Source organism: Dendrobates tinctorius, unplaced genomic scaffold, assembly GCF_039654945.1.
Source record: "Dendrobates tinctorius isolate UK_male_01 unplaced genomic scaffold, ASM3965494v1 ptg000008l, whole genome shotgun sequence".
Taxonomy (NCBI): Eukaryota; Metazoa; Chordata; class Amphibia; order Anura; family Dendrobatidae; genus Dendrobates; species Dendrobates tinctorius.
In genome coordinates, this window is record NW_027361676.1 from 48956789 (window position 1) to 48982509 (window position 25721).

The 25721-nt window shown below is 44.2% G+C and overlaps 1 long non-coding RNA gene across 1 annotated transcript; it reads left to right on the top strand.

Moving 5' to 3' along the window:
- Window positions 1-2629: 2629 nt before the first annotated feature.
- On the top strand, window positions 2630-20667 carry LOC141089541 (uncharacterized). The gene is made up of 4 exons (XR_012232321.1): window positions 2630-2723; window positions 5519-5653; window positions 19445-19544; window positions 20269-20667. It is a non-coding gene; the product is annotated as an uncharacterized lncRNA (long non-coding RNA).
- The last annotated feature ends 5054 nt before the right edge of the window (window positions 20668-25721 follow it).

Sequence of the window (25721 nt, forward strand, 5' to 3'; positions counted from 1 at the left end):
GTGGGGAGAAGGGGGGATGATAATGGGCTGTGGGGAGAAGGGGGGATGATGAGGGGCTGTGGGGAGAAGGGGGATGATGAGGGGCTGTGGGGAGCAGGGGGATGATGAGGGGCTGTGGGGAGAAGGGGGGATTATGAGGGGCTGTGGGGAGAAGGGGGGCTGTGGCAAGATGATGAGGTGCTGTGGGGAGAAGTGGAGATGATGAGCGGCTGTGGGGAAAAAGGGGGATGATGAGGGGCTGTGGGGAGAAGGTGGATGATGAGGGGCTGTGGGGAGAAGGGGGATGATGAGGAGCTGTGGGGAGAAGGGGGGATGATGAGGGGCTGTAGGGAGAAGGGGGATGATGAGGGGCTGTGTGGGGAATGGGGGGATAATGAGGGGCTGTGTGTGGGGGATGGGGGATGATGAGGCACTGTGTGAGGAATGGTGGTGTGAGGGCCTTCATAATGTGTGTGTGTGTGTATATACACACACACAGTGGGGGAAAAGTATTTAGTCATCCACCAATTGTGCAAGTTCTCCCACTTAAAAAGATGAGAGGCCTGTAATTGACATCATAGGTAAACCACAAGTATGGGAGTCAAAATGAGGAGACAAATCCAGAAAATCACCTTGTCTGATTTGGCAAGATTTATTTTTCAAATTATTGTGGAAAATAAGTATTTGTTCATTAATAAAAGTTCATCTCAATATTTTGTTATATATCCTTTTTTGGCAATGACAGAGGTCAAACAAATTATCTTCACAAGGTTGGCACACACTGTTGGTGGTATGTTGGCCCATTCTTCCATGCAGATCTCCTCTAGAGCAGTGATGTTTTGGGCCTGTCCCTGGGCAACATGGACTTTCAAATCCTTCCAAAGGTTTTCTGTGGGGTTGAGATCTGGAGACTGGCTAAGCCACTCCTGGACCTTCATATGCTTCTTATGAAGCCACTCCTTCATTGCCCTGTGGGTTTGCTCGGGATCATTATCATGCTGAAAGACCCATCCATGTTTCATCTTCAACGCCCTTGCTGATGGGAGGAGGTTTGTACTCAAAATCTCACAATGCATGGCCCCATTCATTCTTTCATCTACACGGATCAGTCGTCCTGGTCCCTTTGCAGAGAAACAGCCCCAAAGCATGATGTTGCCATCCCCATGCTTCACAGTAGGTATGGTGATGTTCTTTGGATGTAACTCAGCAGTCTGTCTCCTCCAAACACGACGAGTTTTGTTTCTACCAAACAATTCTACTTTGGTTTCATCAGACCATATGACATTCTCAGAATACTCTTCTGGATAATCCAAATGCTCTCTAGCAAACTTCAGATGGGCCCGGACATGTACTGGCAGGGGGACACATTTTGCACTGCAGGATCTGAGTCCCTGGTGGCCTAGTGTGTTACTGATGGTAGCCTTTGTTATGGTGGTCCCAGCTCTGTGCAGGTCATTCACTGGATCCCCCCGTGTGGTTCTGGGATTTTTGCTCACCGTTCTTGTGATCAATTTGACCCCACGGGGTGAGATCTTGTCTGGAGCCCCAGATCGAGGGAGATTATCAGTGGTCTTGTATGTCTTCCATTTTCTTACTATTGCTCCCACAGTTGATTTCATGACACCAAGCTGTTTGTCTATTGCAGATTCAGTCTTCCCAGCCTAGTGCAGGCTACAATTTTGTTTCTGGTGTCCTTCGACAGCTCTTTGGTCTTCACCATAGTGGAGTTTGGAATGTGACTGTTTGAGGTTGTGGACAGGTGTCTTTTATACTGATAAAAAGTTCAAACAGCTGCCATTACTACAGGTAATAAGTGGAGGACAGAGGAGCCTCTTAAAGAAGTTACAGGTCTGTGAGAGCCAAAAATCTTGCATGGTTTTAGGTGACCAAATACTTATTTTCCACCATAATTTGCAAAATAAATCTTGCTAAATCAGACAAGGTGATTTTCTGGATTTCTTTTCTCATTTTGACTCTCATAGTTGTGGTCTACCTATGATGTCAATTACAGGCCTCTCTCATCTTTTTAAGTGGGAGAACTTGCACAATTGGTGGCTGACTAAATACTTTTTTCCCCACTGTATAATACGTATAGGACAGTGAGGACCTTCATACTATATATAGGGGGCAGTGGGGACATCATATTGTATATAGAGGCTATGTAGCCATTTTACTATATAAAGGGAGCTCTGGGGTCCTCAATGTATTATAAAGGGCATTGGGGACCATCACATTGCGTATTGAGGGCTGTAGAACCATCATTCTGTATATACAGAGCTGTGTGGATACTCAGAGGACATTATTTGTTATAAAAGGGGACATTATTAGTTTTGATAGGGGCACTCAGGTCCCATTATTTATTTTTGTTGGGGGGGGCATTATTAACTTTAAGTGGACGCTCAAGGGTATTTGTTTCTGGAAGGGGGCACTTGGGATATTACATAGAATACAGGCCTTTGCACAGTAGGGGCATTAATACTTTCTATGGGACACTTTAATTTTTGGGGAGGGAGTAATCCTAATAATGGCCCAATTTTTTAAATATTGGGGTCAGTGCTCCACACCGCAAGTGCACGCAGAGTGGGGAGTTTTTGTAGGTTGGAAATAGATGGCGACGTCGCTTTAACTGTGTTTTTGTTGTAATCTGTGCAGGCCAGCTGTGGCTGGAGAAGTGGTAATGGAGGTCTGGGCCAGATGGAAAAGACTGGAAAAGTGAACAACCCAAATAAGAAAGAACGTCATGTGTAAGTTAAACTGTACTGTAATCACGTGTATGTTCTGTGGGACTGGTATCTACCAATATACGGTTACTGTAAGGTGGTAATATTGCTCTTTTTAGTAGTGTTTTTATTTTTTTTATTTAGTAACAGGTTAATGTGTTTCAGTCATTATGTAGTAGAAGGTGTATGCTGGTATCATTGGTCTTTGTATAGAGTATTTTGTTATGTAGAGGTAATGGTCATATTATTATGTATTCTCTGTGTAGTGGTGATGGTAGTGGACATTGTGTAGCCGTATTGTTTGGTCTTTTGTAGTAGTCATTTTGATACTATTGGTCTCTGCATTGTGTGTTGTTGGCTAGCATCAGTGATATACTGTAATTACATATGTACAGATGCTATTTTATATGAATATAGGGGGGGTCATATGGAGAAACATGCACTTTGGGGCTTGGACCCCTGGTCTTTTAGGACCCTAGCAATGCCCCTGCATACTGTGTGTTTACATGTCCGTGTTTCTGGAGTTGTATGTTTGAAGGTAATCTCAGTTATGGTACCATATCTAAGCAGTAAGCTTGGTTCTGATACTGTATCGATGTAGTAATCTAGATTCTGGTACCATATGTATGCCGTAAGCTTGGTATTGTTCCCGCATTTATGTAGTAGACTTAGCAATCTCGGTTCAGCTCCCATATCTCTGAAGTAAACTCTGTTCTGCTCCCATATCTCTGTAGTAAACTCTCTTCTGCTCCCATATCTCTGTAGTAAACTCTGTTGTGCTCCTATATCTCTGTAGTAAGCTCATTTCTGCTCCCATATCTTGCTAGTAAGCTCGGATCTGCTCCCATAGCTCTGTAGTAAGCGCAGTTCTACTTGCTTATCTCTGTAGTAAGCTTGTTTCAGTTCCCTTATCTACGTAGTTATCTTGGGTCCGTTCTTGTGTCTGTGTAGTTAGCTTGCTTCTGTTACAGTATCTATGTAGGCAGTAAGCTTGGTTCTACTCCCATATCTATGCAGCAAGCCCTGTTCTGTTCCCATATCTATGTACCAGCCTGTCTTTAAAGCTTGTCATCGCTGCTGCTTTAATGCAGCGGCCAGAGATAAGCAGAGCAGAGGTGAGCCACCACAATTCGAGGGCCACTGCCTTGTGATTGCCCACAGGCAGAAAAGTGCCAGCCAGCCCCTGCAGTCAGGAGTGTAGTACAAAGAATTTGGCATAGATAAGTTGCAATAACCATGTTATGTAACTTGTGATCACAGGGAGGCGCTGATGGATCACAGGTCCAAATCTTAGTTACAGGTATTCCTGGCTGCATCAGCCAACGTATCCTCTGGCCATTAGAAAAACTGAGCTCAAAATGAGCAGCTGTCTCTTATCTCCTAGGCTCTCCCCTACCACACTTTGTTGCCTCCCCTGGACTTGGCTGTCTCCCATGTCTGAGAATAAGATTTTCTGTCCAGAACCGTGGCTGGCCCATAACTTTGTGCCCGAAGCTCTGAATGGGTTGGTTGTACTGCCATTGGATCTCGCTGGATTTTATCTTCGCATAGAGACCAAATATGCCTACTGTATGTAATTCCTATTAGCTATGCTTTATCTATTATATAAAGCTCAAGTGTGTGTATGTATGTATGGATGTATGTGTGTATGTCCGGGATAGACATCCGCACCGTCACAGCTACAGCCACAAAATTTGGCACAGTCACACATCTAGACCCTGAGAGCATCCTAGGCTATGTTGTGAGGTGAAATTTTAACCCCGCGCGTTCCAATTCACCAAACAATTTTGCCCCTATCTATATAATGGGGAAAAAGTGTGTGTATCAAGCCCCGCCCCTCATTATGATGTCATAATGGTTGACTATGGGATGGAGGATGTCTGATGGGTATATGGGCACTGGACTATGGGATGGAGGATATGTATGACGGGCATATGGGCACGGGACTATGGGATGGAGGATGTGTGATGGGTATATGGGCACTGGACTATGGGATGGAGGATATGTATGATGGGTATATGGGCATGGGACTATGGGATGGAAGATATGTATGATGGGTATATGGGCACGGGACTATGGGATGGAGGATGTGTGATGGGTATATGGGCACTGGACTATGGGATGGAGGATATGTATGATGGGTATATGGGCACGGGACTATGGGATGGAGGATATGTATGATGGGTATATGGGCATGGGACTATGAGATGAAGGATGTGTGATGGGTATATGGGCACTGGACTATGGGAAGGAGGATATGTATGACGGGTATATGGGCACGGGACTATGGGATGGAGGATGTGTGATGGGTATATGGGCACTGGACTATGGGATGGAGGATATGTATGATGGGTATATGGGCATGGGACTATGGGATGGAGGATATGTATGATGGGTATATGAGCATGGGACTATGAGATGAAGGATGTGTGATGGGTATATGGGCATGGGACTATGGGATGGAGGATGTGTGATGGGTATATGGGCATTCGACTATGGGATGGAGGATATGTATGATGGGTATATGGGCACGGGCCTATGGGATCGTGGATATGTATGATGGGTATATGGGCATGGGCCTATGGGATCATGGATATGTATGATGGGTATATGAGCACGGGACTATGGGATGGAGGATAATTATAATTTGCTATAACTAACCACAGTTAGTTACTATGCCCGGGCAGCACCGGGCTCTTCAGCTAGTAACTCCATAATATAGAATGCTACAGGTAGCTATATATGGGCGCATGGAGAAAGGAACACTGATTCGGATTATGTGCTCGGCTAGTCTCAGATATTGCTTTCTGTTATTATAGGTCATTTTCCAGACTCAGTACCTCAGAGCTTGCTGTGACTTGTTGTACCATGGGGTTTCCATGTGTTTCATTCAGACAAAAGAGCTGGCTACAGCTGCAGAAGATTTCACATCATTGTGTCAAGAGCTTCAAAAGGTTTGTTTCTAGCTTTTTAATTAAAGATAAACACTGCATGGCTCTTTATGACCTTGGGGAATGCAAGGGTGGGGGAACATTTCAGGAGTGGAAGGAGATGTCCTGAACTTAAAATCCAAAATGGATTCTCCCTTGTCCCTCAGTCAGGTTCAAGTTATTTCAGTTGTGGTAGAGCACCTCACTCGGCTGGACACAGAGGTATACTTGGTTTATTGAAGACAGCATTAACCAAGCTTGGGAAAATAAACATGGCCCTCTGGGCAAAACAGCAAAACAAAGAAACAAAAACATAGTCTTTTCCTTGCGGGGAGCAGCCCGCTCACAGGTAGCAATGTCCACAGTTCAGGTTTAACACATCTTCTTGGAGTGCTCCCTCTCCAGGCACACACTGAACACTGGAAGCTCTGGCCATCAGACATATATGACCAGACCATATGACTCCTCCATCATGTGACTGATCACATGATCTTGACATCACACAGGTCCTGTCAGGACTCTGCAGGTGGAGATACAGTGGACATCCACTCTATGAATGTCCAATAAAACCAGCCCATAACCTAACTTTCATTTAATTCTCCCAACACGTGGTGTGCTGGAGGAAACTACTCTGGTTTACACCATCATGGGCAGTGACATGTATCTCCCCTCCATCACTTCACCAGTGACTCTGTCACATAGTCAACATTGTGTGTTTTTGTTACTTTAAAGGGAATCTGTCAGTAGGGTCAACCCTCCTGCGCCATCTGTATGGGCATGTCTTTCATAGAAAGCTGATAAAATGATACCTTGATATCTGCTATCCAACGTATTTTCCAGAAAAATCCATGTTTTTCTTGTATTTAAAAAAAGAGCTGTTAATTATGGGCAGGATACTAATCTGCATGATAATTTGCCTCCAGAGCTTATATTTAAAGTAACTAACACAGGATAGTAGAACTGAACTTTGTCTCCTGACAAACACATTTGCTGCAGGCGGCTGCAGCTCTCACAGGTCTGCTGTATTGGAAAACTGGATGCCTGTGAAATGGAAGCTGAAGCACTAAGGCACCTGCAGATGTGTCAGTTACAGTCACGCACACCTCTATAGTCAGATTAGGAGAGTAGCCATTACACATCTCAGTGGTAACTTCCCCTTTCATTTAACATAAGGTCTGGAGACAGATTCTCATGAAGATCTGTGTCCAGCCCATTGATCCTAGCAGCTCACTTACATATAATAAAATAGTGCATTTCTCTGGAATAAGGCATCTGATTACTGATATCAAGGTGTCATTTTATTCAACTTTCTATGACATGCATGTTCATATAGATGGCTTAGGAGGGTCAATTCTTCCGACAAATTGTCTTTAACAGAAGGGTACCAACAATTTTGTCCACGTGTGTATATGTATTTATATAGATCCATATCAGAGCAATAAACTATATATATAAAACTGAATGTGTGTGTATCGCCAACCAATCATGAAGCATCTTTCATTTCACCAGAGCTGTTTAAAAGAAGCTGAGCTGTGATTGGTTGCTATGAGCAACAGTTTTCCTTGCAACCAATCACTAAGCATCTTTCATTTTACCATAACTGTTTAAAAGAAGCTGAGCTGTGATTGGTTGCTATGAGCAACAGTTTTCTCACACCACAACAACACCTCAACAGACACTAACATGGTGGGAGAAATCTAGCATCCCCGGGAACATAAGCTCCCAGCCATTGTCTTCCCCAAGAAAGGAACAGGGACCACATGACAGAAATGAATCCCCCCTCCCTGCCCATATACACATCACACCTCCTCCATCCGATAGGCACATTTTCCCTCTTAAAGGGATCTCCGGTACGGAAGTTAAGACCATTCCACTCAGCGCTCTGATTCTGACCCCAGGGTCTCTTAAAGGGATCTCCGGTATGGAAGTTAGGGAAAATCCCTCAGCACTCTGATTCTGACCCAGGCTTCTATTAACCCTTTCACTACCAAGGGTGGTTTGCACGTTAACTCCCGGGCCAATTTTTACAATTCTGACCACTGTCCCTTTATGAGGTAATAACTCTGAAACGCTTCCATGGATCCCGGTGATTCTGACATTGTTTTCTCATGACATATTGTACTTCATGACAGTGGTAAAATTTCATTCATATAATTTGCGTTTATTTGTGAGAAAAACGGAAATTTGGCGAAAATTTTGAAAATTTCGCAATTTTCCAACTTTGAATTTTTATGCCCTTAAATCACAGAGATACGGCACACAAAAAACTTGATAACTAACATTTCCCACATGTTTACTTTACATCAGCACAATTTTGGAACCAAAATTTTTTTTTGTTAGGAAGTTATAAGGGTTAAAAGTTGACCAGCGATTTCTCATTTTTACAACACCATTTTATTTTTAGGACCACATCACATTTGAAGCCACTTTGAGGGGTGTATATGATAGAAAATACCCAAAAGTGACACCATTCTAAAAACTGCACCCCTTAAGGTGCTCAAAACCACATTCAAGAAGTTTATTAACCCTTTAGGTGTGTCACAGGAATTTTTTTGAATATTTAAAAAAAAAAATGAACATCTAACTTTTTTTCACAAAAAAATACTTCAGGTTCAATTTTTTTTATTTTACCAAGGGTAACAGGAGAAATTGGACTGCAAAAGTTATTGTGCAATTTGTCCTGAGTACGCCGATACCTGATATGTGGGGGGAACGACTGTTTCGGCGCATGGCAAAACTCAGAATGGAAGGAGCGCCGTTTGACTTTTTCAATGCAAAATTGGCTGGAATTCAGATCGGACGCCATGTCACGTTTGGAGAGTCCCTGATGTACCTAAACAGTGGAAACCCCCTACAAGTGACCCCATTTTGGAAACTAGACCCCCCAAGGAACTTATCTAGATATGTGGTGACAACTTTGAACCCACAAGGGCTTTACAGAAGTTTATAACGTACAGCGGTACAATTAAAAAATCATGTTTTTTCCACAAAAATGATCTTTTCACCCCAATTTTTATTTTCCCAAGGGTAACAGGACCCCAAAAGTTATTGTGCAATTTGTCCTGAGTACGCTGATACCCCACATGTGGGGGTAAACCACTATTTGGGCGCACGGCAGAGCTCGGAAGGGAAGCAGCGCCATTTGACGTTTTTGGCTGGAATTGAGATTGGACATCATGTCGCGATTGGAAAACCCCTGATGTCCCAAAACAGTGGAAACCCCCCACAAATGACACCATTTTGGAAACTAGACCCCCTAAGGAACTTATCTAGATGTGTGGTGAGAACTTTGAACCCCCAAGTGCTTCACAGAAGTTTATAACGCCCAGGCGTGAAAATAAAAAAAATATTTTTTTTCCACAAAAATGATATTTTTGCCCCCAAATTTTTATTTTCCTAAGGGCAACAGGAGAAATAGGACCCCAAAAGTTGTTTTGCAAATTGTCCTGAGTAGGCTGATACCCCATATGAGGGGGTAAAACTGTTTGGGTGCATGGCAGAGCTTGGAAGGGAAGGAGCACCATTTGACTTTTTCAACGCAGAATTGGCTGGAATTGAGATCAGATGCCATGTTGCGTTTGGAGAGCACCAGATGTGCGCAAATAGTGGAAACCCCCAATTCTAACCCTAACCCTAACCCTAGCCCTAGCCCTAACCCTAACCCTAGCCCTAGCCCTAACCCTAACCCTACCCCTAACCCTAATGGGAAAATGGAAATAAATACATTTTTTTAATTTTATTATTTTTCCCTAACTAAGGGGGTGATAACGGGGGGTTTGATTTACTATTTATGGCGGTTTTATGTTTGGCGGCTGTCGCACGCTAAAAGACGCTTTTTATTGTAAAAATAGTTTTTGCATCACCACATATTGAGAGCTATAATTTTTCCATATTTTGACCCACCGAGTCACGTGAGGTCTTATTTTTTGCGGGACGAGTTGACGCTTTTATTGGTATCATGTTCGGGCATGTGACATTTTTTGATCGCTTTTTATTTCATTTTTTGGGACGCAGAATTTACAAAAAAAAGGCGTTTCATGAATTTCTTTTGGGTGGTGCGTTTACGCCGTTCCGGGTGCGGTAAAATTTATAAGGCTATTTTATTCTTCGGGTCAGTACGGTTACAGCGATACCTCATTTAGGTCATTTTTTTATGTTTTGGCGCTTTTATGCAGTGAAAACAATTTTACATAAAAAATAATTATTTTTGCATCACTTTATTGTGCGAGCTATAACTTTTTTATTTTTTCGCTGATGATGCTGTATGGCAGCTCGTTTTTTGCGGGACAAGATGACGTTTTCAGCGGTACCATGGATATTTATATGCGTCTTTTTGATCGTGCGTTATTGCACTTTTTGTTTGGCGGTATGATAATAAATCATTATTTTTTGCTTCGTTTTTTATTTTTATTTTTGAAGGGGTTCACTTAAGGGGTTAACTATTGGGAAAGTTTTATAGGGCGGGTCGTCACAGACGCGGCGATACCAAATATGTGTACTTTTATTGTGTTTTTTTTTTTTATTTCCAAAAAATGAATTTATTGGGGAATATTTTTTTTTTTTTTAAATTTATTTAGCGATTTTTTAAAAATTATTTTTACACTTTTTTTTTTTTTTTTAACTTTATTACAATGTCCCAGGGGAGACATAACTGTCCTGTGACAGATCGCTGATCTGTCACATCACAAATCACTGTGACAGATCAGCGATCTGTCACAGGCACTGCACAGGCTTCCTCATGCCTGCGCTTTGCAGGCACTGAGGAAGCCAGCTTCCTGCAGGCCCCCGGAGGTCCCCGTCGTCATATTGGATCCAGGGACCTGCAGCAAAGGAGTCCCCCGCAGCAGCGCTGCACATTGCGCTGCCGTGGGGGGCTCAGGGAAGCACGGAGGGAGCCCCCTCCCTGCCGATGCTTCCCTTTAACCCCCGGTACACCGCGATCGTGTTTGATCGCGGTGTGCAAGGGGTTAACGTGTCGGGGGCGGTCCGTGACTGCCCCTTACACATTGTGCAGGGTGTCAGCTATGATAATTAGCTGACACTCGGCCACGATCAGCGGCGCTCACCACGTGGGCGCCGCTGATCGCGGTGACGTAATATTCCGTCCATGGTATTTAGGTCCAGGGTCACATGGACGGAATATTACGTCAATTGTATTTAAGGGGTTAAAGGGATCATTGGTATGGAAGTTAGGGCAATTCCACTGAGCACTCTGGTTCTCACCCCAGGCCCCTCTTAAAGGGATCCCGGGTACGGAAGTGAGGGCAAATCCACTCTGCGCTTTGGTACTGACTCCAGGCCTCTCTTAAAGGGATGTCTGGTATGGGAGTTAGGGAAAATCCCTCAGCGCTTTGATTCTGACCCCAGGCCTCTCTTAAAGGGATCCCCGGTATGGAAGTTAGGGCAATTCCACTCAGCGTTCTGGTTCTGACTCCAGGCTCTCTTAAAGGGATCCCCCGATATGGAAGTCAGGGCAATTGCCTTCAAATACCCCAGGCCTCTCTTAAAGGGATCATTGGTATGGAAGTCAGGGATAATCCATCCAGCTCTTTGGCTTTGACCCCAGGCCTCTCTTAAAGGGATAACCAGTATGGAAGATAGGACCGTTCCACTCAGCATTGTGGTTCAGACCCAAGGGCCTCTTAAAGGGTCTCATTGGTATGGATGTTAGGGCAATTCCACTCACCACTCTGGTTCTGACCCCAGGCCCCTCTTAAAGGGATCCCCAGTATGGAAGTGAGGGCAAATCCACTCTGCACTCTGATTCTGACCCCAGGCCCCTGTTAAAGGGATCCCCAGTATGGAAATGAGGGCAAATCCACTCTGCACTTTGGTACTGACCCCAGGACTCTCTTAAAGGGATCCCCGGTATGGAAGTTAGGACCATTCAACTCAATGCTCTGGTTCTGACCCCAGGATGATGGGATGATGTGGGATATTAGGGGTAGTAGTCCGGTGGCTCTGGCAGAAGGGAAGATGTGGGATATTAGGGGTAGTAGTCCGGTAGCTCTGGCTGACGGGATGATGTTGGATATTAGGGATAGTAGTCCGGTGGCTCTGACGGGATGATGTGGGATTTAGTGTTAGTAGTCGGCGGCTGTGATGGGATGATGTGGGATATAAGTAATAGTAGTCCCGTGGCTCTGGCTGACGGAATGATGTGCAATATTCACAAAAACACAGCCATCAAAAAGGAGCCCAGCTGCATCCTGCAAAGAATGATAAAAAGTTCAATAAAAAGATACAAAAAAATGCATATAATAAATGCATTCAATGAGGTATTGGGTACTATTTTGGCCAAAAGAGATAAGCTCGCAATCCAATATCAAGGATCCCCATTTTTTTGTGCGTACCTAACTAAACATCAATTCAAAGCTCACAGACAGGGAAAAAAGGACTTAAAAATCCTGTAAATTTTAGCAAAAACACATCATAGAAAATAACCTCACCAAACCTTGTCTAATGACTAGAGTTGAGCGATACCGTCCGATACTTCAAAATATCGGATCGGAATGGATCGGCCGATCTTTAAAAAAAGTATCGGTATCGCCGATGCCGATACCGGAAGTCCCATTCAAGTCTATGAGTAATGTTGAGCATTCCGATACCGCAAGTATCGGGTATCGGCCGATACTTGCTGTATCGGAATTCCGATACCGACTTCCGATATTTTTTCAATATCGGAAGTCGGCATCGGAATCGGAAGTTCAAAGTTGATTGACAGCCGAAATGACGTCATCATGATGCGCGGTGTGTGCGCATCATGATGCGCCGTCATTTCGGGCCTTCCGGGGGTCTCTGCCGGCCTGCCGGGGGGCTGTGTGGACTGCCCGGGGTCTGTACCGGCCTGCCGGGGGGCTGTGCCGGCCTGCCGGTGGTCTGTGCACCCTGTGGGGGTCTGTACCGGCCTGCCGGGGGGCTGTGCCGGCCTGCCGGGGGGCTGTGCTGATGTCCGGGGGTCTGTGCAAGCATTGTCCGATGGGACTATAAGTCCCATCTGGCGATGCCTGCTACCATGACAGTGATTGACACATTAGCCAATGATGGGACAGTAGTAGTCCCATCATCCGGCTAATGTGTTAAATGTTAAAAAAAAAAAAAAAAATACTACATACATACTACATACATACTACATGCATGCTACATACATACTACATGCTACATACATACTACATATATACTACATGCATGCTACATACATACTACATGCTACATACATACTACATATATACTACATGCATGCTACATACATACTGCATGCTACATACATACTACATACATACTACATACATACCACATATATACTACATACATACTACATGCATGCTACATACATACCACATACATACTACATACATACTACATACATACTACATGCATGCTACATACATAACACATATATACTACATGCATGCTACATACATACTACATGCTACATACATACCACATACATACTACATACATACTACATACATACTACATGCATGCTACATACATACTACATGCTACATACATACTACATATATACTACATGCATGCTACATACATACTACATGCTACATACATACCACATACATACTACATACATACTACATACATACTACATGCATGCTACATACATACTACATGCTACATACATACCACATACATACTACATACATACTACATACTACATGCTACATACATACTACATATATACTACATGCATGCTACATACATACTGCATGCTACATGCATGCTACATACATACTACATACATACTACATGCTACATACATACCACATATATACTACATACATACTACATACAATACATTCATACAATACATACATAGACATACAGTACATATAACAGAGTAACATACTTACCAATACTTGTCACATTGTTCCCCGAAGCCATTGTCTTTTACGGAATAAATATTAACATAACAAACCACAAAAATACTCACCCACGATCCGAAGCAGTCCACGAGTGTGTCCCACGACGATCTTGGGTAGAGAACGGCAGCATCAGCTGATGCTGCCGTTCTCTACGGGCTGCAGGAATCCAATGACGGAAGGTAGGTATCCTTCCGCACTGTATTCCTCCGCCACTTAAAAAAAAAAGTCCCTAGTCTCACTTTATGCCATTGCTGCGTGGGAAATTCCCACACAGCAATGGCATAAAGTGAGACTAGGGACTTTTTTTATTGTATGTAGTATATATGTGGTATGTATGTAGCATGTAGTATGTATGTAGCATGCATGTAGTATATATGTAGTATGTATGTAGCATGTAGTATGTAGTATGTATGTAGTATGTATGTGGTATGTATGTAGCATGTAGTATGTATGTAGCATGCATGTAGTATGTATGTAGTATGTATGTGGTATGTATGTAGCATGTAGTATGTATGTAGCATGCATGTAGTATATATGTAGTATGTATGTAGCATGTAGTATGTATGCAGCATGCATGTAGTATGTATGTAGTATGTATGTAGTATGTATGTGGTATGTATGTAGCATGTAGTATGTATGTAGCATGCATGTAGTATATATGTGTTATGTATGTAGCATGTAGCATGCATGTAGTATGTATGTAGTATGTATGTAGTATGTATGTAGCATGTAGCATGCATGTAGTATGTATGTAGTATATATGTGGTATGTATGTAGCATGTAGTATGTATGTAGCATGCAGTATGTATGTAGCATGCATGTAGTATATATGTAGTATGTATGTAGCATGCATGTAGTATATATGTAGTATGTATGTAGCATGTAGTATATATGTAGTATGCATGTTGCATGCATGTAGTATATATGTAGTATGTATGTTGCATGTAGTATATATGTAGTATGAATGTAGCATGTATGTAGTATGTAGTATGAATGTAGCATGTATGTAGTATGCATGTTGTATGTATGTAGCATGTATGTAGCATGTAATTTTTTTTTTTTTTTTTTACATTCAACACATTAGCCGGATGATGGGACTACTACTGTCCCATCATTGGCTAATGTGTCAATCACTGTCATGGTAGCAGGCATCGCCCGATGGGACTTGTAGTCCCATCGGACGATGCCTGCACAGACCCCCGAAGCCTGCACAGACCACCGGCAGGCCGGCACAGCCCCCCGGCAGGCCGGCACAGCCCACCGGAGCCTGCACAGACCACCGGCAGGCCGGCACAGCCCCCCGGCAGGCCGGCACAGACCACCGGAGCCTGCACAGACCCCCTGGCAGGCCGGCACAGCCCCCCGAAAGGCCCGTACAGACCCCAGAGAGGCTGTACAAGGCAAAAACAGGGTTTTTCTTATTCCGATACCGGAAGTCCCATAGACTTGAATGGGACTTCCGGTATCGGAATCGGCGATACCGATACTTTTTTTTAAGATCGGCCGATCCATTCCGATCCGATACTTTGAAGTATCGGACGGTATCGCTCAACTCTATCTATGAGACTTCCGGTATCGGAATTGGAAAAACCCTTTCCTGCCCTTGTACAGCCTCTCGGGGGTCTGTACGGGCCTTCCGGGGGTCTCTGCCGGCCTGCCGGGGGGCTGTGCCGGCCTGCCGGTGGGCTGTGCGGACTGCCCGGGGTCTGTACCGGCCTGCCGGGGGGCTGTTCCGGCCTGCCGGTGGCCTGTGCACCCTGTGGGGGTCTGCACCGGCCTGCCAGGGGGCTGTGCCGGCCTGCCGGGGGGCTGTGCACCCTGTGGGGGTCTGTACCGGCCTGCCGGGGAGCTGTGCCGGCCTGCCGGGGGGCTGTGCTGATGTCCGGGGGTCTTTGCAGGCATCGTCCGATGGGACTACAAGTCCCATCTGGCGATGCCTGCTACCATGACAGTGATTGACACATTAGCCAATGATGGGACAGTAGTAGTCCCATCATCCGGCTAATGTGTTAAATGTAAAAAAAATAAAAAAATTAAAAAAAAAATACTACATACATACATACTACATGCATGCTACATACATACTACATACATACTACATGCTACATACATACTACATACATACTACATGCATGCTACATGCTACATACATACTACATACATACTACATGCATGCTACATACATACTACATGCTACATACATACTACATACATACTACATGCTACATACATACTACATACATACTACATGCATGCTACATACATACTACATACATACTACATGCTACATACATACTACATGCATGCTACATATATACTACCTGCTACATACATACTACATACATACTACATGCATGCTACATATACTACATGCTACATACATACTACATACATACTACATACATACTACATACATACTACATGCATGCTACATACATACTACATACATGCATGCTACATGCATGCTACATACATACTACATACATACTACATGCATGCTACATACATACTACATGCATGCTACATACATACTACATGCTACAAACATACTACATACTACATACATACTACATGCTACATACATACTACATACATACTACATGCATGCTACATATATACTACATGCTACATACATACTACATACATGCTACATACATACTACATACATACTACATGCATGCTACATACATACGTGCTACATGCATGCTACATACATACTACATACATACTACATACATGCTACATACATACTACATACATACTACATGCATGCTACATACATACTACATACATGCATGCTACATGCATGCTACATACATACTACATACATACTACATGCATGCTACATACATACTACATACATACTACATGCATGCTACATACATACTACATGCATGCTACATACATACTACATACATACTACATGCATGCTACATACATACTACATACATACTACATGCATGCTACATACATACTATATACATACTACATGCATGCTACATACATACTACATGCATGCTACATACATACTACATGCTACATACATACTACATATATACTACATGCATGCTACATACATACTACATGCTACATATATACTACATACATACTACATATATACTACATGCATGCTACATACATACTACATGCTACATACATACTACATATATACTACATACATACTACATGCATGCTACATACATACTACATATATACTACATGCATGCTACATACATACTACATGCATACTACATATATACTACATGCATGCTACATATATACTACATGCTACATACATACTACATACATGCTACATACATACTACATACATACTACATGCATGCTACATACAAACAATTCATACAATACATACATAGACATACAGTACATATAACATAGAGTAACATACTTACAATACTTGTCACATTGTTCCCCGAAGCCATTGTCTTTTACGGAATAAATATTAACATAACAAACCACAAAAATACTCACCCATGATCCGAAGCAGTCCACGAGTGTGTCCCACGACGATCTTGGGTAGAGAACTGCAGCATCAGCTGATGCTGCCGCTCTCTACGGGCTGCAGGAATCCCATGACGGAAGGTAGGTATCCTTCCGCACTGTATTCCTCCACCACTTAAAAAAAAAAAGTCCCTAGTCTCACTTTATGGTAAAAGCTGTGTGGGAATTTACCATAAAGTGAGACTAGGGACTTTTTTTTGTAGCATGCATGTAGTATGTATGTAGTATGTATGTAGCATGTAGTATGTATGTAGCATGCATGTAGTATATATGTAGTATGTATGTAGCATGTAGTATGTATGTAGCATGCATGTAGTATATATGTAGTATGTATGTAGCATGTAGTATGTATGTAGCATGCATGTAGTATATATGTAGTATGTATGTAGCATGTAGTATGTATGTAGCATGCATGTAGTATGTATGTAGTAAGTATGTATGTAGTATGTATGTAGCATGTAGTATGTATGTAGCATGCATGTAGTATGTATGTAGTATGTATGTAGCATGTAGTATGTATGTAGCATGCATGTAGTATGTATGTAGTATGTATGTAGCATGTAGTATGTATGTAGCATGCATGTAGTATATATGTAGTATGTATGTAGCATGTAGTATGTATGTAGCATGCATGTAGTGTATATGTAGTATGCATGTAGTATGTATGTAGCATGTAGTATGTATGTAGCATGCATGTAGTATGTATGTAGTATGTATGTAGCATGTAGTATGTATGTAGCATGCATGTAGTATGTATGTAGTATGTATGTAGCATGCATGTAGTATATATGTGGTATGTATGTAGCATGTAGTATATATGTGGTATGTATGCAGCATGTAGTATGTATGTAGTATGTATGTAGCATGTAGTATGTATGTAGCATGCATGTAGTATATATGTAGTATGTATGTAGCATGTAGTATGTATGTAGCATGCATGTAGTATATATGTGGTATGTATGTAGCATGTAGTATGTATGTAGTATTTTTTTTTTTTTTTTTTAACATTTAACACATTAGCCGGATGATGGGACTGCTACTGTGCCATCATTGGCTAATGTGTCAATCACTGTCATGGTAGCAGGCATCGCCAGATGGGACTTGTAGTCCCATCGGACGATGCCTGCACAGACCCCCGGACATCAGCACAGCCCCCCGGCAGGCCGGTACAGACCCCCACAGGGTGCACAGCCCCCCGGCAGGCCGGCACAGCCCCCCGGCAGGCCGGTACAGACCCCCACAGGGTGCACATACCACCGGCAGGCCGGCACAGCCCCCCGGCAGGCCGGTACAGACCCCGGGCAGTCCACACAGCCCCCCGGCAGGCCGGCACAGCCCCCCGGCAGGCCGGCAGAGACCCCCGGAAGGCCCGAAATGACGGCGCATCATGATGCGCACACACCGCGCATCATGATGACGTCATTTCGGCTGTCAATCAACTTTGAACTTCCGATTCCGATGCCCGATATTGAAAAAATATCGGATGTCGGTATCGGAATTCCGATACAGCAAGTATCAGCCGATACCCGATACTTGCGGTATCGGAATGCTCAACACTACTAATGACTAATGCACTAGCAGGATGGAGCAGGCTCCCAAAGATAAAGGCTGGAGCAGCGCAGGTGCCCACCACTGATGAAAACAGCCACCCTATCACTATAGTAGTGATGAGGAAGGTGTTGGCTGCCCAGTGGAAAAAAGCACACAGATGGAGCTGCTCCAGCCTTTATCTTTGGGAGCCTCTGCATCCTGCTAGTGCATTAGTCATTAGACAAGGTTTGGCGAGTCCTTTTTTCCCTGTCTGTGCGCCTGCGCTGTGACAACAGTCCTAGGGCATGCGTAGTGCACGCTACCTGGGAACTGCCATCAGGCTATCGCGCCTGCGTGTTGCAGAGGCCCCAGCCCCGCAGTATAAATACTTCATAACACACTGCAGGGCAGGATCTGGGGATGCAGAAACACGCAGGTGTGACAGCTTGATGGCAGTTCCCAGGCAGTGCGCACTGCACATGCCGGAGAACTGTTGTCACAGCGCAGGCACCCGAAAACATATAATGGCAAATACAAAAGAAGGAGGCGGTGCAGGGATGCTATAGAGGGGGGTTGATGGACAGCTGGGAGGAGGGACACAACATTCTTCTGTGACAGAATGCAGATATGAGGAACGATTTATATATTTTGGCGGTCATGGGGGTCAGGAAGGAGAAAACAAACCCCGACCTGGATCATGACACCTGTTTAAGGAAATGAACACAGGTGACTGCAGCTCAGACCCAGCACAGACTGACAGCCTCGACACAAAGTAACAAAAAGACAAAACCAGAGCTCATGACAGATAAATCCTCTAGCTTACAAGCTCAAACTCCTGGCCTCTTTACAAATACTCAATTCATTTCATGTGTCTCTCTTCAAGTCTGTCATCCTCAGTTCCTTCTACAAAGATCCAGGACCACTCTTGCTGCAGTCAGCACTGAATAAGTTTTTGAGGTCGAGAATATTCTGTCACAAAAAAGGTAAGAGAAAAACACTTTTTCAGGGTACTGTAGCACTGGTGTCCCTGCACATTTTGCCCCTCCCATGGCAGGATCGCCGACTCACTCACAGCTGGGGCCCCAGTCCTACACTTCCTTCCCCTCCGGCAGCTGTTCAGGGTTTGCACACTGCTGACAGATTCCCTGGCAATGTGCTTAGGGCACATGTATGCTCCTTACTTCTTAAAGGGACAGCACGCACCATCCTAAAGTGTCCCCAGCCAATAGCTAGGAGACACTTATTATTTAAGGCACCTGCACCTGATGGGAGGTGCCTGGGAAATGTATAATGTCAGTTATCTTCTCATTTGCTAGTTCTCATATTCATTGTACCCACCAGTCAGTTTACTTGTCCTGTACCTGCATGCCCATACTTGCCTTGTGTTCCTATATTTCAGCCATGCCTGCGAGCACTTGCCTGCAGTCTGTATACCAGCCATTCCTGTCTTAACTTGCGGTGCGAATCAGTACAACAGTTGTACCAGCCTACACTTGCCGTGCCTACACCAGCCGTACCAGTCATGTACTTGCCATGGTCACCTGAATATCAGCCGCACCTTCCTGCACCTGCCAGTGCTTGCTTGTATATCTGCTGTACCTGCTGGCATCTGCCAGTGCTGGCCTGTATAAAAGCCATGCCCACCAGCGCCCACCACTCCTTTGTTCCTGCCATACCCGCCTGTACCAGTTTATCTTTCCCTTCTAGGCTGTTCCAGCTTCCTGCCCCTTGGTGTCAGCTGCCATGCATCCGAGGACTGTCCTGGTGTAGAAACTGGTGTCCATCTGGAGCCAAGTCTAACCCCACCATCAGGGGTTCCAGCGAAGAGTCAGGTGTTCACCTAATTACCCCACTTCAGTCTCTCCTGGTATGTCATCCCCTGAGGAAGAAGCAGTTCATGCTTTGAAACGCATTGGGAATAAAAACATTGATCTTTAATACAGCAGTAATTGTACAATATGTTAAGCAGCGCATGAAGTCCAAAAAAAGCTCCATAGGATCTGATCTCCTGGGATCATGGACAGTGGTTCCACCATTGCCTTTACAAAATTATGTCCAATTTGCCTTGTTTTCTCTCATTGTGTTGTTCCAATACAAACAAAGGAAATAAACGTGTATAACAACACATGTGTAATTGCAATAATTTTATTGGAGAAATACTGAACTTTCTGGAATAACTTTAAGTGTGTCAACACTTTCAGCCATGACTGCATATTATTGATTATTGCACCATTTTGGAGTGGTACAACATGTACTTAATAACTGGCCATGTTTGATGAGCATGATCTAGGGATCTAGGTCTGCTATGTCATCATCACTATGCATCCACATGTGCACCTAGATATTTGTAAATACTGTGTCCACCTTTGCCCATCATCATGCATATCAGGTAATTTATCCAATTGTATATTTTTTAATTGTATGGCATATAAATCACTAGTCTAGCCACTGAACCTTACACATGAGGAAGCCAGCTCCTGTGGTGATACACATGGGTTCCTCTTTCCCATATAATGCTTTTTCTATGAGCCAATTTACTTGGTGACTATGCACAATGCACTTTATTGCACGTAGCTATTGCTTATCTATATATATAAGAGGCATCATGATTACTCGCTAATCCCGCCCCCTGCACAGTAGCTCTGCCCCCACCACATCACCACACATAATCCCACCTCCCACTCCATTACCACACACAATCCCGCCCCAACCACATTACCACACACAATCCCGCCCCCCCACCACATTACCACACACAATCTCGCCCCCCACCATATCACCACACACAATCCCGCCCCCCACCACATCACCACACATAATCCCGCCTCCCTACCACATCACCACACATAATCCCGCCCCCCAACACATCACCACACATAATCCCGCCCCCCCACCACATCACCACACATAATCCTGCCCCACCACCACATCACCACACATATTCCCGCCCCCCACATCACCACACATAATCCCAGCCCCCCAACATTTCACCACACATAATCCTGCCCCCCCACCACATCACCACACATAATCCCGCCCCCACCACATCACCACACATAATCCCACCCCCCACCACATCACCACACATAATCCCGCCCCCACCACATCACCACACATAATCCCGGCCCCCCACCACATCACCACACATAATCCCGGCCCCCCACCACATCACCACACATAATCCTGCCCCCCACCATATCACCACACATAATCCTGCCCCCACCACATCACCACACATAATCCCACCCCCCACCACATTACCACACACAATCCCCCCCACCACATTACCACACACAATCCCGCCCCCCCTCCACATTACCACTCATAATCCCGCCCCCCGCCACATCACCACACATAATCCCACCCACCACCACATTACCACACTTAATCCCACCCCCCACCACATTACCACACATAATCCCACCCCACCACCACATTGCCACACTTAATCCCGCCCCCACCACATTACCACACATAATCCCGCCCCCCACCACATTACCACACATAATCAAGCCCCCCACCACATTACCACACATAATCTCGCCCCCCCACATTACCACACATAATCCCGCCCCCCCACATTACCACACGAGGCTCCGTCCCCACACATTACCACAAAAGGCTCCGTTCCCCCACATTAACACATGAGGCTCTGTCCCCACACATTACCACACAAGGCTCCATCCCCCCACATTACCACACAAGGCTCCGTCCCCACACATTACCACACGAGGCTCCGTCCCCACACATTACCACACGAGGCTCCATCCCCCCACATTACCACACAAGGCTCCGTCCCCACACATTACCACATGAGGCTCCGTCCTCACACATTACCACATGAGGCTCCTTCCTCACTCATTACCACACGAGGCTGCGTCCCCACACATTACCACACGAGGCTCCGTCCTCACACATTAACACACGAAGCTCCATCCCCCCACATTACCACACGAGGCTTCGTCCCCACACATTACCACACGAGGCACCGTCCTCACACATTACCACATGAGGCTGTGTCCCCACACACTACCTCACGAGGCTCTATCCCCACACATTACCACATGAGGCTCCGTCCCCCCACATTACCACACGAGGCTCCGTTCCCCCACATTACCACACAAGGCTCCGTCCTCACACATTACCACACGAGCCTCCTTCCCCCCACATTACCACACAAGGCTCCGTCCCCACACATTACCACATGAGGCTCCGTCCTCACACATTACCACACGAGGCTCCTTCCTCACTCATTACCACATGAGGCTGCGTCCCCACACATTAGCACATGAGGCTCTGTCCCCACACATTACCACACAAGGCTCCGTCCTCACACATTAACACACGAGGCTCCGTCCCCCCACATTACCACACGAGGCTCGGTCCCCACACATTACCACATGAGGCTCCGTCCTCACACATTACCACATGAGGCTGTGTCCCCACACACTACCACATGAGGCTCTGTCCCCACACATTACCACACGAGGCTCCATCCCCACACATTACCACACGAGGCTGTGTCCCCACACACTACCACAAGAGGCTCTGTCCCCACACATTACCACATGAGGCTCCGTTCCCCCACATTACCACACGAGGCTCTGTCCCCCCACATTACCACATGAGGCTCCGTCCCCCCACATTACCACATGAGGTTCCATCCCCCCACATTACCACAGGAGGCTCCGTCCCCACACATTACCATACGAGGCTCCATCCCCACACATTACCACACGAGGTTCCGCCCCCCCACATTACCACACGCAGCACTTCCTTTCTATGTAATTCAACCACTTCAGCCAAGGTAAACATACATTTAATTGTGTTTACAGAGAAATTTTAACTTAATTTATGTTTCGTTATGAAATTTGTTTAGATGCTGGAATGAATAAAAAACGCACATCTTACTGAATCCAGTTTGTTTTTGATTTTACACTGTGAATAAAATGTATCATTAGTATTATTCAGGTTTTTAATGATTACTATTGTTATTAACTTCATTTTAATTTAATTTACCACCTGCGTAAGCGCTATTGAATGTTGTCATTATTTACTTTAGTTTAATCACCAACAGCGTTAATTAGATAGCAATGAGCGTGCCGAGCGTTAGCTGACTGGAAACGGCTAGTTTCTTTTATATATTCTTTTGATACTGCATTATTTGTTGTCTGTACATGTACATTGTACTTATTTCTTTACTGACCATTATTGGACATCACTTTAGGGGTAGTGTCCAGTCATACTTATCTTGGATATCCACTACACTTATATGAGTCTATTGGTCATCATGCCGGTTATATAGGTGATATCTCCATGACAATTTTTGACCTACAAAATAGGTTCTGGCCCAATTTTAATTTTTTTTTATTTGTCTAGATTGCTGTGTTTGTTAGCTAAAAAAAATTTATGATGTTTAAATTAAGGAAGTGCCAGTGATCTTTTACACGTGTCTTTCCTCCTTTTTGAATCACATCTGTCTAACAAGTTCTTTGTATAACACACCGTCGACATATAGGTGGTGCCTGCTACATTGTTACTTTTTGGTAAATCTATTTTTGGCCCTTTTTGCCTGAGGAAAACAAGCTGCCTAATAATTCTGCACAGCTTGATAAAGGGTGTTGTATCCTTGCGCCACACTCCCCCTCATTACACAAATACACATGTTTATACAGAGTGGAGTTGAAAACATGCATAAAAATGATAATATGGTCAAAATAATCACTGCCTAAGGCTTTTTTTACAGTTGCCGCATTTTTCGGCCCGTTTTTGCTGCCCCGATAGATTTCTATGGGGCTACAAAAACGGGCCGTAAAAATTTGTCGGAGCACCATACACCGTATGGCCGTGAGGACCGTATTTACAGCCGTGAAAAATATCGAGCCTGCTCAACATTTGTCATGGCATACGGACACGTCCCCCAGGGAACTCAATGGGGCCACAAAAACAATGGAAGCTTGCCCAGTGTGTTGATTTTGCGGTACACCGTAAAGACCGTATTTGCAGATTGCCGTGTTTGATGCTCCCATGTACTTTCCTGTTTATCACTTCGAAGGCCTGCAGAAATCTGAGATTTTTGCTGCCAGTTTTTGCGCCAGACCGTGAAAATTACGTCAATACGGCCTGCAAAAACGGGCCGCAAAAACCACGGCAAGTGTAAAAGAAGCCTAATTGTGCACATGGTGTAGTCTATAACTAAAACCCTCTTAGTTATACTGGCCTACATGTGTCTAATCCAAAATATAAAACTGTTAGTGATCTGTTAAATCTCTCATTAAACAGTCATATTCTAGCATTCTTGCATCGTGTTCACATTGCTACATTATCCCAAGAATCAATAGAACACCAGTCCACTGTTATATTCAGTGCTTTTGTCAAGACATGTTAGGACAATTACAGCTTTGGTCACTGTAATAATAGCACTGTCACTGACAGTGGGCGCACGCTATGTTTTCAAACACAAGGGTGAAAGCTATACACATGTCCTTGAACAGTGTTTATTAATGTTTCAAGCAGAAGAGGCCAGAAAGGTCTTTGCGTACAATAAACAAGACCATGACAAAAGCTTTTTCAGCAGCATTGTTTACAGTCTAGAATATCAATTTGAAGTCAATTTTGTATTATTGTTCTGTCTATACTTATACACTGTAATCTTTACTTTAGATGAAATGTTATGAATGCTCTCAGATTCAATCTAATAGGGTGTCTTTCAGACATTAATGGGAGTCTCTCACCCTCAAAAATGCCGATAAACTTCATAACTATTAAAATGTTAACGCAGCCCCTATAAAGATTATACCAGGCATATACATTTTAACTTAAAGGGACGGTCGAAAACTAAAATGTAATTTAATCCTTAATGCCTATTTATTTAATGTCATAATCTTATCTCTATTCTAATATTCCATATTTTGTAAATAATAAGAAGCACAGGATTATAAGACCACCAACCCAAATTTTGGGGAGGGAAATAGGGAGAAAAAGTTTGTTTAATAAAGTGATGGTTCGTCTTTTAATCTGCTTTTACGGTAGCTCCCCGAGGGTGGCGGCTGCGGTGGATCAGTGTCCCAGGAGGTAGACCCTACTGCTGCTGCTGGAAACTGGCGGTGATGAAGGCAAGAGTGGGGCAATGCTGTGAGGCCCAGGTTGAGAGAAAGGGG